This window comes from Chelonia mydas, chromosome 2, assembly GCF_015237465.2.
Source record: "Chelonia mydas isolate rCheMyd1 chromosome 2, rCheMyd1.pri.v2, whole genome shotgun sequence".
In the NCBI taxonomy this organism is placed as follows: domain Eukaryota; kingdom Metazoa; phylum Chordata; order Testudines; family Cheloniidae; genus Chelonia; species Chelonia mydas.
In genome coordinates, this window is record NC_057850.1 from 104,227,070 (window position 1) to 104,240,982 (window position 13,913).

The following is a 13,913-nucleotide window of genomic DNA, read 5'->3' on the forward strand; positions in this document are numbered from 1 at the left end:
GATTATAGGATGACAGAATTTTTTTCCTTAATCCTTCTTGAGAGCCTTTACGAAGCAGCATTATATCTATACTTCATCTTGCAGAAGGAAGGAAATAAACATTCAGTTAAATGGATGGACACAGACTTACAAATTAAAAAAAGAGTGAAGGAGTAAAAACAAAAACTGATAAATGTGGCAGATAGAGAGGTAAACAGTTTCAACTCAGAACCGGAGCTCAGAATTTCTGGTCTGCTGCAGTTTCATGTTTATTAAAAGGGATTTATCCTGGAACCATCAGGGCCGAGCCTACTAGCTGTTCAGTTCTCCTTCATTTATCTTATTGATTTCCAAGTTATAAGGATTAGAGCAATCTAGTCATGCAGACCGCCTCCTGTAGACTCTGTTAAATACACAATCTGCTGACAATATGGAGCTTTCCCTATCTTCTCCCCATTTTGGTTGCACTATAATGAGCACACAGCCAATGCTAATCAAGCTGCCTCTCTCTTACATCAATGTTATCATTTCTTCTATGAATTTCTTTTATGGAAAAAGTATTGTAGAGAAAATCCTCAGTAAAGCAGAGCTTCACGTACAGATTAATGTATATGCTAACATTTCTGGAGCCTATTCACAACTGGATACATAATTGCTAATCACTGAAGGGCAAATTCTGCCACCAGAGCCTCGTATTTCTGGGTGTTGTTTTAGAAGTTTGCCTCCCTTTTGGTGTGCTGGATATAAAGTAATTTACACTTAAAAAAAAAACCCCAGTGAATGTTAGTGCTCTTGAAAGAAGCCAAATGTACATCACCCTTTTATCCAAGAACAGGGACAGAATTGGAAGCAGAAGTGCAAGCTTCCCCCATGTTGCCCCATTCAAATATCTCAGCACTGACTAACGGGACTGCCTCTAGTGGGGAGAGTGTAGTTTACTCTCCACAACCATTTTATTACTTGATCCTGCTTCACTGAAATCAATGGGAGCTTTTCTATTGGTTTCAATGAGTGAGAGATCAGGCTTCTAGTCTTTGACCTCTGCTGATACGGCCAATATATACCAATTATGGCCCTGATTCTTCTATGAGCACTGGATCCTTGTGGCTGTGCAGAGCCCCACTGAAATCAATTACATCAATGGGGCTCTGTGCAGGTGTAGAGATCCTTCTGTGTGGTGTTCATTGCGGGACCAGGCACTTTGATGGCGATGTTTGTTATGCAGACATCTGCTCACTAGGAAATAGACAGAAGTTACCAGCTTATTTCATTTAGGCTATCAAGGATCCCTTAGACATAAAAGCTATCAGGGGCTGCTTCTGTCCTGTTCAAATTTTCCAAGTATCCCAGGACCTATGTTTTATTAGTAGTACAGTATTTATACAGACTTTTTCCTTCCTTACTGACTGGTCAGATTTCTTTTCTGTATTATTCTTGTTAAAAAGAAAATTTTTAAAAAGGAATTCAAGGTTATGATTTTTTAATCAAAATACTGACCTACTAGTAACTAGTAGACCTCCAGACACCTCTGCTTGATGAGTATGTTGAGGTAGTCTCCAATTGTCAGGGTTTTGCCTTAATCCCAGGTCCATCCTCCTTCCCGTTAGACTGGCTGATGCATTACAAACAGGTAGCTCTAGCAATATGCTGTAAAAAACTTCTTTTACACACAATCTTTGAATCCAACATTAATTAAGTAGAACATAACTGCTGAAGAAATAATCTCCCACATTCCGATGTAACTAAAAACAGTACTTTTGCATCAGGCCCTAAGATCCTGCAGATCTTAGGATACAGAACTCACTATATTATCTTCCAGGAACAATTTGTGTCTTTTATTGGCCAAGCAGTGCATTCTGTTATATGTATTATTCTCTTTCTCGATGCATTTGCTTGCATTATAAACCTACACCAGTGCTGCTTTGACTATGAGGTACTGAACATGCTTTTAATTTCAGTTTAATAAGAGAGGTATTATATGCAATGAAGTAGAATATTAAAAACACATTTACTGAAGCTATGTAATAGATACATCTCTAACACAGATGTTAAACCTCAATAAATATGTTGTCAGATACATTATTTATGTAGTATGCTTTCCCAAACTGAAGTACTGTGAAAAGAAATACCTAGCTTTCCAACATGCTTGGACCCACCCATTTCCATTGACTATGTAGGATTAAGGCAATTTACATCCTAGGAAGGTAAGAATGATAGAGCTCTAGGTGGTTTAGAAGGACTTAAAGATTACAGAAAATGAATAAAAGGGAACCCAGGAGTTCATATATTATTATTCCCCATTTCCCCTTGCATAAATCTAGTGGCATGTCATCTGGCATGTTTCTATGAGAAGGAGAATAGAATTAGCGTGTATTACTCATGGAGAAATTCAAAAAGGACACACCAAATTCTGTTATACTTCGTATTTAAACTTGTGCAAGATCATGCCCCCTATATATCAGGTCAAAGTTGTGGGGTGGGGGACAGCCAATCCTGCACCACTCTCCTCCCTGATGAACTCCAGGGAGGGAGTTATACAGGTCCAGCAACCCACCCATCAGATGAGAATGTGCATCATTCACTCCATTCCCAGCCCATGTGATCAGGGGCTAAGCCAGTGGTGAGCTGGAGCTGGTTCGCGTGAACCGATTGTTGAATTTTGAAGCAGTTTAGAACCGGTTGTTAAAGGGATGGGCAAACTCCGGCTCGCGGGCCACATCCGGCCCACGGGACCATCCTATCTGTCCCGCCTGAGCTCTCGGCTGGGGAGACTCCTCTGTGAATTTTTACTCACCCAGCAGCACTCCAAGCCTTTGGCAACACTTCAGCGGCAGGCCCTTCACTCGCTCCGGGCCTTTGGCGGCACTTCGGCGGTGGATCTTTCAGTGCCGCCGAAGGCCTGGAGCGACTGAAGGAACCGGTTCTTCAGCTTCTGGCAGCTCATCATTGGGCTAACCTAGCCTTACAGTGCTTTCCCAAACTGAAGTACTGTGAAATACAGTCCTTTTGCACGTGATTAATGGGGCCAGGGCTAGTTCAAAGAAATCTGGGATGCTTGCAAAGCCATTCCTGTCTGCAAGTGGCAAGATTCAATATGTGACCTTCTCTCCAAGAACCTATATTCTTCTGCTCTAACATCCTGAGTGTATGTGTGTGTATAGAGAGGAGGACTTTAGATCCATAGGGTGTGACCCAATAGGGAACAGTGGTGCATGTATTTTCACCCATGAAGCCTTAGTTATCACTGCAGCAACTTGTACCCCACACTAAATAGGACATGGATAGGGCCTTGGGGGACACCCTGCAGCTGCAGGTTTGGCCCTATTGTCAGGCATGGCCCTGCAGGAAGCAGGAGCGTGCCCAAGAGGGGGCCAGCAGGGGCATTCCCCCCGCCACAATCATCAGCAGGGACACAGAGCTCCTCCGACCACAGGACCGTGGCAGTGGGAGCACAGAACATGCCACTCCAAAAGTGGTCTAATTTAAATTCCTGCACATGCCCCTGGCAGGAAGGGTTCCAGGGTCGGGTTCTCAGTGGAGTCCCTAGTGTCATGAAAAGTGTGCTGCTGTGGAGCCAAAGTGAAGGGCAGGATTGGTGGGGTCAGGGCAGTGGCATAGGGGCCTGTATATCTGCCCGATCTCAGGTGAGCTGAGAATTTGGGCACCAGATCCCAACTTCTCCCACATGTGGACAAACCTTTGAATTCTTCCATTTAGAGGACCCTCCACAAAGGGAACCTGATAGAGTTCTCCTCTGGGCTGGTTCACTGTGTGGTCATAGGAAGAGGTGAGCGGATACTCTATCTTATTAAATCTCAGTCGAATGTAATAAGAAAGTTACTGTATGCACAATGAATGCTACTTGATCATTAGGACCTGGTTCTGCAATTTGCTTAGCAACATGTTAGGTGCTCAGCACTGTCATCTTTTAAAATCAATGGAAGTTGAGGGCCCTCAGCACCCAGAAGTAGCCACTTAGTACTTTCCAGGATCCACTTTCCAATATATAGTTACCTCTTTTCTGGTACATAGTGCCTTATTAACCTTATTCTAGATATTAATAGCACTCAAAGAGAATGTTAATAACCTATTGGAATAAATAGTCCTTAATACTCAGGGACTCATTTATATACGCCCCACTGCGTGCATGTCAGATTGTGCAACTGAAAAGTGAGCTCAGTGGCTCCTTCTGAGGGGCAGCATGTTCCACCTGTGTCTCACCATATAGTGCATGATTGTAGAGTTTTTTGTTTAAAAAAATTTATCAACAAAAATCTGTTAGGATAACTTCAAGGCTCAGTGGTCAAACACTCAAAAGTAAGGACATGGCAGAGTTAAGGCTGCCTGTGCAGTATTAAGTCTGCCCCCTTGTGCATATGCATAACCGGCTTTAGTGATATGACCACATTAATTTCTGAAACAAAAAATATTACATCAGACAATGTATTTTCTTGTGTAGCTTGCAAAGTGGGCAGTGACTGAGGCAACTGATCCAAAGGAGACGACCTCACTGTGCATCTTGTACAATAATGGCTTTCATAGACTGTCTGGCATACGGAAACTTAGTAGGTAGTGCAGCGTGGAAGAGGCTACACACGTGTACCTAATGTGATAAAAATCTATGTTATATTATTTAATTGTATTGTGTATGCATAAGAGTGTAGAATTAGAATTGTGCATGTAACCTTAATGTTGTTGTTTCCTAATTATTGAGTGCTTAGCTGTGCAACCTTAACATTCTCTTAGCATATTTTAATGGAATAATTACATATGTATTATCTAGTTTCATATATGGGTTAAAAATATTTCAAATAACACACATTTTTTTACCAGTGCTTTAGGAAATTATATCCCTTTTCACCTCTGGGCTGCTCTTGTTCTGTGAGCTTTGCTTTTTTTTTTTTTTAAACAAAATTAATCTTGTTTCCTTTTATCACATGGAGAAGCTATATCCTCTGTGTATGTGAGTGTATGTATGTATAAACAAATACACAGAGGCCATACAGCACGACATATATGTTTGCATACATACATATATGTATACCCACACATAAGTGTGTATGCCTTTTTATATGTATAGTGTGTGTGCTTACACACACCTAGACACACATGTATACAAGGACAAAATATTTGAAGCTAGCAGCCATTTATTTTAAACACACATGTTTTCAGCAAGCTTCTTTCGATTACCACCCACACTGGTAAATATGCCTCCCCTCCCTGGTCTGCCCTGATAAAACTGCCCAGCCATCACTGACCTGCAATCTCAGCAAACTGATGGGCAGATCTTGTTTCCGATGTGCATTTTGATGAGCCCCCAGTACAAATCCAATCTGAGTTGCAGGCTAGCTGATGCATGGCTGGCCTCCTGTTTTATTTAACTCACCATATTTTCCTCATTCCACATACCAAATTCTGTTTATGGGTTCTGTTCAGACTAAATTGGAAAACAAAATATACTTTGGCTTATTTGATAAAGCTGGACACAGAGCAAGTGAAAAGGAAGAGTTGCACAAATTTTCAGCCATAATTTAGTATACAGATGGTAACGATAGGAGGTGTCGGCTGTAAGAAATGAGTTGATCAGGAAGATTTGCTTGACTGAATTTTGATTTTGTTTCCAGCAGATCTCCTCACATGGCATTGTTTATGCAAATATCCCCTCTTTTCAAAAAGCGTCTGGCTTCAGAAAACCCCTGGCAGTAGAGCACAAAAGCTAAGTTGTACAGCAGCTAGAAGACCTGAAAAGGCAGGCTGAATGGAGCAATGGATGCAATATGCAGGCAGTTGGACAAACAGAAGAGCCATTCTTCTCTGGGTACCAGTGGTGTGTGGAGAAGGCAGCCTACCCTGGAGGCAGAAAAAATGACCCTGAATAGGGGATAACTGCCCTGCTTCTATAGAGAAAAGAAAAGGCTAAAGAGACGAGAGCCAAGGATTATAGACACAAGTATGCTAAAGCTAACTGCTTTAACCTGTTTTTAAGACATCTTTAGAGGTGGCTAAGTTTGGGAGGGTAAAATGAAAAGGCAGCTAGAAAATAAGAGTAAATCTACTTCTCCCACCATTTGTTCTGAGGTAGGAAAGAGGAGATGGAAGAAGGGAAAAGAGTCACTGCTGCCTTCCACTAACATTCCATTTCTACATTCTGACCTCTACAACTAAATGGGAAGAACTGTATTTATACTGTTTGCTGAAATAAATAAATAAATGGGAGATATTTCCTTAGGTAACAGGCATTTAGTTTGGTGGCATGCACTGCAATAGACTCTGGAAATCTATTTTTCTTTGTACTACGCATATAGCATAGCTAGTTAGCTCTATAGACTCTATAGACATATGCACACACTAGATCTATATATAGGCAGATATGTCTGTATGCATGCCCTGTACCACATATATAAAGAGGTAATGTGAAGTAAGCAGAAATACTATATTAAGCATAATGATTTTACAAAGCACATAGCAATCAACACATAATTTTGAAAATTCTGAACATGTTTATTTTTCACACAGAAAGTAGTATATTTCTAGGGAAATTCTAAGAACTTTGAAGCATCCAGCCATTTGCTGATGAGTAATCAATTCTATAGCATCCTGTTATTATTTCTGCATTATCAAATGCCTGATGCCATGAGACAAATTATTTTGAGTTATAGTTCACTTAAAAACCAAGTCTCTTTAAAAATATGATTGGAATTATTTTCCTAATATATAAACATTAGTATGTGTATTTTCATAAAAGATGCATGTCAGTGTATACGTTTTCCTCAAAGGTGCATATATCATTGTATGTGTGTCTAGCACACATACAAATTCTGAAACGTACATTATCAAATTGCACACATAACTGCATATTCCATGTATAGCTGCATTGAATCTATTTTGTTTTGTGCTTTCAAAGACCTTCTTACGTTATAAAGAGGACATCTATTCTGTTAAGTGAAAATGTTGCCACATTGAGTAAATGAATAATGTATTTTTAATTTCAGTAGTTCTGGATGCTCATCTTTTAAATGAAAGAACATGTCTGGAATGGTTCTTTTAAAAGGCATTTGTAGACAGCACAAACAGCCTTCAGAAAGCTTCTTGAATGTGGAATTTTGCAAAATCCAATTCAACCTTAGATCCTCCTCTTTTTAAGACAGAAAATCTAAGAAAACCAAAGTACAAGAGACAGTGGCATCATCTGCATTTCAGTGGCCAGGCTTCTGTATAAAAACAACTATCTTCTTCTCCCTCTTGCTTTTTGTAACAGTTTTTTTGGAATTGTGGGGTTCGGAGTGAGGGGTTATTTGGAATCTGCCATCAGCCTATGTTTTGCATACCAATAAAAAAAATAATAAACTAATTTCAGGCGTATATGACACAGTTCATGTAGAAGGCCCATTGTTAAGAGAGGAATAGTATATTCTTATCAGTGGCTTTAAACAGCTATTCATCATTTCTAAAGGGCAATTATTTGGAATCTCTTAAACTGGAATTCATAATACTCCTGCATGCTGAATTTTAAATAGAAATCTGTATTTAGATGAAGGAATACATTAGTATAAGTCATTAGAGCACTGAAAATCCATGACTTGCTCATTTTTCACTCACTCGTTTTTTTTTTTGGTTTTTGCAGATAATGTAAAGTGCCAAGTATATGAGCATTTAAATAAAACAAAAACAAAAAAATGTGCTCTTTCATGTGAATGCAGTTGTAGATAATTTATTCCCGTCTTTTTTATCAGAATATTTCCGTTATTGCTAATTATTGCTGAGAAAAAAAACCATTGACAATGGCCACCTCAAAAATCAAAGACACAGACAGATGCATCTGTATTCATATATTAGGATGAGCAGAAACAAAATATCTAGCTATCTCCAATGTTTGCTTACGGGAACCTAAAAGACAACAAATGATAGATATGTACAGTGATTCCTTGTTAGATTTTTTAAAATATACTTATAATTCTAATATTCTGGTTATTCAGTATTATTTATTAGAGGAATCAGCTATCAATGGACAAAAATAATAAAGCAAAAAAAATCCATAGTACAAAATGAGGAGGGGGCAAACGGGTGGGAAGTGTTGACCAACTCAGTAAATTCTAATCAATCTTTTAGCAGGAGGCCCACAACCAAATAGAAGCAAGCAATAATCCAAGCTCTGTGAAAAATAAATAAACAAACTAAATATCATTGTCACATGCTACTCATATTTTGGCAGTAAATCTGGTTTAAGAAAAGGCACAGCACATGGATAACTTGCAATCTGGTTTGGAACTTTGTGAACACAGACCATTCCAGCACACACAGTTAAACAGCATTTTGATTTACGCAAACACACACACACACACATGCAAGCAAAGACTAAATAAGCTGAAGTTGATTTATAGTAAACAATTAACCAATAGCCATGAGAACACAAGCTCTATAGCTGCTGCTGCTGTTCAGGATCCTGGTACCCATTAATACGTAGACACACTAAAAATAACTACACTGAAGTAACGGCTGTGCCTTGGTTTTGCAACCATGCTGCTTCTTTACATCTGCAGTCATGCATCTTTGTTTGTTTCCTTATTTCAACTGAAAAAAACTACACAAACACACACACATTTTATATATATATAAACTAACATGGCTCCTGTGTGGTTGCACAAGAGGGAAAAAGAGAGCCCAGATACTTCACCCTACCTTTATCCCTGTTTAAGTGCTAGGTATAGTATACACCATGAACTCCTTTTAGAATAGCCCTTCCGCAGGCCCTGTACACAGGGGTGAATATCACCCTATCACAAAACCTTGGTGCAGGGGATATTCTAGGTTAAAACTGATCAGATGTTTGACACTCCAAGAGCGCTGAGTGGTTATTTTTGGAAAGCTTTTTCATTCTCTCTTTTGGGGGTATATATTTATTATGGGTTTATACATATGTAAAGTTTGGGGACTTCAGATTGCTTAGCAAGAACACGTTTTAATAATTAACAGTCCCACTCCCATCTCCCACCCCCACCCCATCACATTTCAACATTTTGAGCTTCATTCTTCTTCATACTGGGAACTAGCGGGTCAGGGGCCAGAAGTAAAAAATCTAAACAAACAATAATAAAATTGTCCAGTGTACTTGAACTACAAAAATCAAGAACATGCGCATCTACTCATGAACATTCTGAAAGCAGGTTAAAACAGACAGAGGAAATTATCTGCTAAGAATTATTTGCTCGGCTGTAGTAAATGCTAAGGAGTGAATGGAACAGTTTCCAGTGGTCCAAGGGGATACGGAAAGAGCATGCATGTGTTTTTCCTTCAATGTAGTTATTTTTAAGTTGGGTCACAGTATGAATTTATTCAAAGTATTGTGATACTTATTTATGTCATATTCTAGACCTTTTTGGCTTCCTCGCCACTTCACCCAGTTTCCTAAACAAATCACTGACCACTGATCATATCACATAGAATACTCTAGTGAGGGGGTAGGGGTGGGGGGGAAGGGCTGGACCCCAGCAACAGTAGCCCTGTGTTGAAGAGGCATCTCATTTCCCATAACAGTGGTCCAATAGTGATTTCATTAAAAAGAACAAAATCACTTATGGGAATGTAAAAATCTCTCTGAAACCAGGGAAAGTATGTTTTACAATGCACTCCTTCAAATTAAAACATAGCCAAATGGATTGTCATGTGTGCCATGTTTTAGCTCTCTGATAACTTGAGTACTATCCCGGGAAAAGAGAATTGAAACCCTTTCAATAGAAATTGTGGCACAATTAGTGAATGGTAACTGTAGCAGATACCATTGTAATGATAAATAGGAGCATAAACTGGAATTAAAATACTTCCACTTCTAGATTTTGTCATTGTACAGTTAAAATGAGCTCTTTTGCATAAGCTATACAGAAAGGGCAAAATAAATCTTACTGGAGTTTATGCTGTAGAATATAGCTCAACATAAAGTTTTTTTCATAATAGTGCAGGACTAAAACTATTAATATTCTTTACCTTAGTTCTGGAGTGCACAGTGGCATTTACCATTTGCAGGTGGAGATATGTACCCTGACAGCAGAGGTTGTGTCAGTAATTCCCTTGTAAATACCTGCTTTTGGAGGTTTATAATAATGTAGCCACATACATTTGCTCTTTGCTGGGACTTTCCATATTTTATCAGAAAATTTGAAGAGATAATAGAGATCCTGCTAATAAGAATGGCTGGTACACACAGACGTATTAGCTTGTACGTACGTGGCTGTTGGAAAGACTACGTATACTGTCTGCTTTAGTGTTTAACCATTCTCACTACTGCCTAAGCTGGCTGAAGTGTTTCTTCTGATCAATTTATAGAAATCTATGTTTATAGAGTCAAAAGGCTTGAGGTCCTCGTCAACTCTCATTGAACTCAATGGTATTTTTTTCATTGACTTCACTGGAAGGTGGATGAGTCTCTTGAGAGCTGCTGCACAAAGCACCATCCAGTTCCTGCTGGCACTCAGGGAATTATGCATGCTCAAAAGTTCTCAGGCTTGGAAATGAAAAATTCTAGGTTTTATTCCATATCAGTTGGCTGTGTGCAGTTAGATAACAGCCACACATTATTACAGCATCCTGTATATGTTCATTCCCATAATCCCCTACATGCTTTGGAGTGACTTCAAAGAGAAAAGAATTGTTCTAACAGCAAGATACACTTAGTCCATTCAGAAGTGGGCATTAATTTTGGGTGTCCAGCTCAAGACACATAAATCTGTTTCAGATGTGGCACCCACGATCAGTGAGCATATTGGACTATTAGGATGTCAGTCTTTGCCTCCTGCAAATACACTACGTGTTGCCCTGCTTTGTACACACCAGCCAGTTATGAATGGTGGGATTTTACACCATTTGGAAAAGGTAGTTTTCAGGCTTCTGGATATTTTATTCATTTGCTTCCTTTATGAGCCTGATCAGAGGGTTAAGAAAAGTGGATCACACTGGGGAATGAATTCAATACTAAAAACACAGGAGCAGTCGTCTAGCCAGCTCTCCTATTCCAGGGGAAAAGCCTCTCTCTTAGTCACAGAAAAACAACAAAATATAAAACAAAACCCCCCAGTTTGGGAGCTTCTTACCCACAGCCCTGAGCTCAAGAACCACTTTCTCCTACTAGCTGCCCCCACCCCGGAGCAGATGTGTTAGCCTGAATTGTTAATAACTCCTCGTTTGTCAGACACAGTATGGGGTCTCTCTTTGCCATGCCCCACTAAAGTTACATTTTGTGGAGTTCATCTCAAAAACATCAAAGCCCATCTTGCCTAATTATACTTCATTTGAGTATCTAGTAAGGAGAGCAGGTTTCAGAGTAACAGCCGTGTTAGTCTGTATTCGCAAAAAGAAAAGGAGTACTTGTGGCACCTTAGTCTCTAAGGTGCCACAAGTACTCCTTTTCTTTTTAGTAAGGAGAGCAGAGATCTCAATGAGTGCCAGGTGAGAGCTCAGGCTCACAGGTAAAAGGTTATATCTCACTCATGAGAAGAGGAGGCTATCAGTAACAATGTGCAGAGTTGCTAATCCTTGCCTGTCCCTCTTTAATTCTGTTTGACTCAATCATAAATTGATGCTAATTTATGAACGAAGATTCTGTGTCTGAAAGTCTATTTATTTGGCATCCAAGTACCAAAGTGTTAAAGGACAATGTGTATCTCCATAGCTGGAGTATATGAAGAATGGCTTGTATATGCACGCCATTGCCCTTTATTGGGTGGAACGTGAATGTATTTTGCAGGCCCTGTAAGTTCTTTACAGGTGTGGCTGCTTGTACATCTCACTGTGTTGTTGGAGCTGAGAGTTGGGAAATCTCCTTCAGAAACAGCATTTAAACAACTGGAGTTGATGTCTATACACATTATATACAGCAAAGCAAAACAAAACAAAAGACAAACCTAACTACTTTAAAAGAATATTAAGCTTGCAAAGTCAAACAATTGACAGTTAAGAACTGACAGTTAAGGTTGCCTGTGCAGCCTCAATTTGGCCTCTGGTACATCTTCATTACATACTATTTTGACTGCAGGAGTTCTGTCCCTGTCTGCTCCTGTCCTCTGCTCCTTTTCCCTCTTCTTAACCTGTTCTACTCTCCAACTTCAACTACCTGAAGGGGAATTCCAAAGAGGATGGAGTTCGGCTGTTCTCAGTGGTAGCAGATGACAGAACATGGAGCAATGGTCTCAAGTTGCAGTGGGGGAGGTTTAGGTTGGATATTAGGAAAAACTATTTCACTAGGAGGGTGGTGAGGCACTGGAATGTGTTACCTAGGGAGGTGGTGGAATCTCCATCCTTAGAGGTTTTTAAGGCCCGGCTTGACAAAGCCCTAGCTGGAATGATTTAGTTGGGGTTGCTCCTGACTTGAGCAGGGGGTTGGACTAGATGATTTCCTGAGGTCTCTTACAACCCCTGATCTTCTATGATTCTTGATCTTCTCTTTGCTCTTGCTTGCCTACTTCTTACCGCTCTGCATTCAAGTCTGGATACTTCCTTCCTCCTCCTTCTCACTGCCTGGATACAAGCAGGGGATGACAGAAAGCACAGGAGAGACAGCTTCCCTGCTCTCAGTTCCAATGTTGGTCCACAGCAGCCCCTGGCAACTAGGAGTAGCAATTGCAGAACAATCCTGCTGAGCCTCTGATCCCTAAAACACACTCACTGGGGTGGGCATGGAACTCTGTGGGGATGGAGGCGTGTACTCAGTGTGGATAGAATCTTTAGAGAATTTTGCTGCCAAACTCTGACAAGTCTCCTAAGCATGGGCAAATGGTGATTTTCCGAGGCTTATAACTTGTTGATTTCACAGGAGCAGCAAAAGACACATCCCTCACCCTAGGGAGACTCTCCTGCGACATTTCAAATCACTGCTCCAAAGCATGTAGGCACGGGAGGTTCTCAGTTAAATGGCTGTAAGAATTTTCTAACATTAGCAAAACAACATGATCTCATTCTCAGAAATGGCTCAACTGTTTTTGCTGAAACTTCAGAAATAACTTCAGCCTGAAGCAGGCACCCGTTCTGGAAAATTTCACCCCAAATGGTTAACGTTATAAGTAATGGAAACAGGATCTTATAAAGGAAACTGTTAGGCAGCCTAAACTAAAGGGAGCATTGCTAGCTTTGCCTACAGTGAGGCCTCAGATTGCTAAACTAAATCCTCAATCCTACAAATGCTTCCTTGAATGCTTGATTTTACATAGGAGTTGTCCTGCTGAAGTGAATGGGACAACCCACAAATTAGGAGCATGTGTAAGTGGGGTCTTGATTCTTTTAAGTACAGTCTTTTTAGCATCCATGCAAAGTGGCAGATTGCTCACACTAGAAAGTAAACTTCTCTGATTATCCATAGATCAGGTGCCTCAATCCTGAATGCTTTCCATGCCCACTGAAGGAGAATGAGACGTGGCTGTTTCTCAAGAGAATGAAGGCTTGTGGTTAGGCCAGCATTTTTCTAAACACATGCATGTATATGACAACACAAACTGCATTCTAATCTGTTCCACTACTATGGTATAGAAAAGTGCTCCATTTTGTAATGGTTATGATTTTATACATATGAAAAGAAGTTTCAGCTGATAATTACAGAAATTTTACAAAAATGAATGATATTGGAAGTAGGAAAAATAAGGTCCAGTGTTTCTTACCCTGTATATGATGTGAAGGCCCTGGCATCATACAAAGAGACACAATGAGTTGCCACTGAGAGGGAGACATCTGAAATTTGCATGAAGAGCTGTCTGCAAAACAAATGAAAAGGGACAGATAAAATCCCACATTATTAGCTAATATAGCATATGAATTTCAGTGTGCAGTGTGCACATTACAGATAGCCATGGTTTATTGTTGCAGTGAATTAATAACATTGTCACAATGGATAACATCATATATGCCTCCTATCCAAATGATAGGAAAACAATTAGGGTTTCATAATAGCATGG

General features: G+C 39.9%; 1 long non-coding RNA gene across 1 annotated transcript in view; it reads right to left on the reverse strand.

Annotated features, from left to right (window-relative positions):
* The window catches only part of LOC114019526, a 784,643-nt gene that overhangs the window by 92,625 nt on the left and 678,105 nt on the right, over nucleotides 1–13,913 (reverse strand). The window contains exon 16 of the long non-coding RNA XR_006288645.1: nucleotides 13,620–13,712. This is a non-coding gene — a long non-coding RNA (uncharacterized LOC114019526). The remainder of the gene's footprint in view (nucleotides 1–13,619; nucleotides 13,713–13,913) is intronic.